We start from the raw sequence: 3,379 nt of genomic DNA, 5'->3' as shown, positions 1-3,379 counted from the left end.
ATTTAGCAATTGTGAATAGTTTGTGTGTTGGTAAGCAATTTTTTATTCAGTGTTTTCACAAAAGCCTTATTTTTATGCATTTTTTCGTTACAAAAAAAAAAAAAAGAAAAACACATGCGGCTAATCACATGAGAGGACAGACTAGGATCATACCATTATGTGAAAGAAGGAAGGGGGACACACGCTCCGAAAATAGCGAGTGTAGTGGTACAGGCCAGGTACACATAGCGACAGAGAGAGGCGGGGGATTTAAACGCAAGCGCGTTGGTTAAAGTCCCCATGAAATCAAAATGAATGTTTTTTGGGTGTTAGTATCAATATGTTAGTATTAAGGTTATCTATAAGGCAGTGTGCTCCAAAACAGTGACAAAATCCGCATTTAGAAGATAGAAGATTCAAAGCTTTTAGTTCGTTACTTTCGCCAAAACGGCTCAACGATTTTTTTGACTTCACATCGTACTTCATCTTCTCATCAAATCTTCTGACCAATCAAACGCTCTCTAGAAGCCGAAGCGCCCGCCCCCTACACTATATATAGAGCTGAAGCTGCGACTGAGATCGGTCGCTTGTTCACAGTGTATTTCCTGTACAGTGAGTGAATGGCACGTAGTGTACAATGTAGGCGATACGGAACGATTCAGATAGTGTAAATATGCTTTTGATTGGGGCAAATGGGGTCTGGTTTCACGTTGTGTCACGCGAACCGCGGCAGCACGCACAGTCTGATCCGGCTTTGGCTCCAGTCCAGAGATTATATATATTAAACACTTTTAAAACTACACAGCCTCAGCATGATTATGATCACTGTTTTGTTTTACTAAGAGTTTCATACTGAATCTAGGGGGTAATCTATTAGACTGTGGCTGTCGAATACGGCTTTACCGAGCTCAACGGCTCTGAACCGTGCAGATATAAACAAAACGCTATTGGCTAATTTAAAAAGGGGGCGGGGCTGCTCGATATGTCCCGCCCCGTCTTCCTGTTTCAGTTGAAATTACGTCACCACATAGAATAACGTTTGTTTCAAGGCACTTCAGCGGACCTTTAAGGTAATGGTAGGAAGACACTGCATTGTTGCAACATCAGTCCCCTCAGAGAGAGTCTTCTCAAAAACAGGACAAATAATCACAGAGAGGAGAAATCGCATCAGCACACCCAAGTTGAGGCATCTGATATCTCTGAATGCCAACCTGCACTTAAGACTAAAGTGTCTTAATGTTAAGACTTTTGCCTTTATTTGATTTGTTTACTGTGGTTCTGTGTTCAATTGTTCAATTAAAGTTTTATTAAAATGTTAAATAATAGTAACTGTATTTTTTTTGTAACGAAAAAATGCATAAAAATAAGGCTATTATAAAAACACTGAATAAAAATTGCTTACCAACACACAAACCATTCACAATCGCTAAATTGGGCTAAAATAGAAGGCTCCAAGTGATACTAAATGAAGAGCCATTTGGGAGCCGTAAGAGCCAGCTCTTCTAATGCCGAGTTCACACTGCACGATTTCTAAACTAGTCGGATCGCCGTTGTTTTCACACTGCGTGACTCGCAAAACCTGTCGGCGAGTGAAAAATCGGGCTAAAATCGTGCAGTGTGAACTCGGCATAAGGGAGCCGAGCCAAAAGAGCCAAATCTTTGAAAAGAGCCGGACTTCCCATCACTAGTGTCCGACTTCACGTCTACTTAGTAGCTGTTGCTAACTCGGACAAAAAAAACAGAGTTGCTAACTGTCTTACTATGACAGCTGTCAGTGTGAAAACCTTGTCCCAAGATGTTTTTGATCAATTTTGGACACAGAAGGACCACCATTCAAGTGAGACTTAAATATGCCATGGAGGGATATCTAAAATATTTGAGAATAAATATGGTGGGTAACAAGATTAATTTGGAAGCAAGGGTTTACAGATCACAATGCAAGCGGGAGAAGCCTCATGTTACAGTCCTCACGATCGCAGATGACAACATCCAGGATTTATGTACAGCAGGTTAAGATTAAATTAATTTACATTTAACCAGTTGAATACGGAGAGGCACTGAAACGTAGACCTTATGTACACCGTACATGAGGTGAGAACAATTAGCTATTTAGGTTGGCACATTTGCATGGACTCACTAACTTTAACGTTAGCTAGTTTTAGCCAGAGATACCTTGCAGCACAAGATGACATTAACATTCTGCTTGAGATGAAAGTTGTAACAACGAGTATATGACAACCAGAAAATGAACATTTTCGTGTTCATTGGGATTGGGGTTGAACGCTTAGGGTTATTTTGCTCCGTTTGGTTTAGGAAATTGAATAAAATAAACTACATTGCCCATCCTCTCAGGATACAGGGAATCAGTTACAAATACCCCAGGCACATCATTTTTCCATTTTTGTAGCAAACATCAAACCGATGAAAGCTTCGGATCTTCCAGTGTTTCTCTATGGCGCTGAAACCTAGGCTGCATCCGAAAACTTAGGCAGCTGACTTGCTGCCGCGCTGCTGTATGAGGCAATGACTTTGCAGGCAGCGTTTTTGCACGAAGGCACCTCATGAAACTGATTTCGGAATGATTTCTGAGGCAGCGTAACGGTTTAATGATCTACAACAAAACAGAACGAGTTTGTGATAACTAAAAAGAATATTTAATTACTATAATACTGATTTCTCGCTACAAAATAACATCAAAAGTGCAAAGAGTTATTCAGAAATATACATTTACACAAACTGACCACCAAATGCAACTTTCAGACGCCATCTTTATTTTTTTTAGCTCAACCGTCATGGAATGGAATGCACAGGATTGTGGGATATCAAAGGCAGCTGCCTTCAAAATTTGATCAGAAGGTACCTCCGGAGACAGGAAATAAAGCAGAATTTGGATTCAGAAGTGCCTTGATGCCTTGGAATGCTGCCTCCAAAGGCAGCATTTTAGAGCTTTCGGACGCAGCCATAAAGATGTCCGATTTCCGGTCCCTGTGCAGCTGATAGTCAATGGCCATTGTCTCATCTGCATTCAAGGGGAGAGGCTTACCTATAGGTCAATTCCACCCCGACTGCAAGCTGCAACTTTTGCCGATCGGTCTGCGCTGCTCATATGAAACTGAACACACTGCCGTGCCCAGCATGAGATCCGGACCTTGGCATTTATAGGCTCATTTAAAAAAAAATAATAATAAAAAGGATTGAGGTTATTCCTAGCATTTGGTGCCACTTGAGTCCCCGAGATATGTGGTATATTCTGTGTTAAAATTGGCTAATACTTTGCTAAACGTCCAGGTCTCCGGGAAAGGAACTCCACTATTTTTGAAAGTAGGCTCATTTCCCAACTCCCCTAGAGTTAAACCGTTGAGTTTTACCGTTTTCGAATTCATTCAGACGTTCTCCGAGT

The sequence above is a fragment of the Sinocyclocheilus rhinocerous genome, unplaced genomic scaffold (genome assembly GCF_001515625.1).
Source record: "Sinocyclocheilus rhinocerous isolate Xijiao unplaced genomic scaffold, SAMN03320098_v1.1 scaffold1967, whole genome shotgun sequence".
Lineage (NCBI taxonomy): Eukaryota > Metazoa > Chordata > Actinopteri > Cypriniformes > Cyprinidae > Sinocyclocheilus > Sinocyclocheilus rhinocerous.
Note: the sequence above shows the minus strand (reverse complement) of the source record.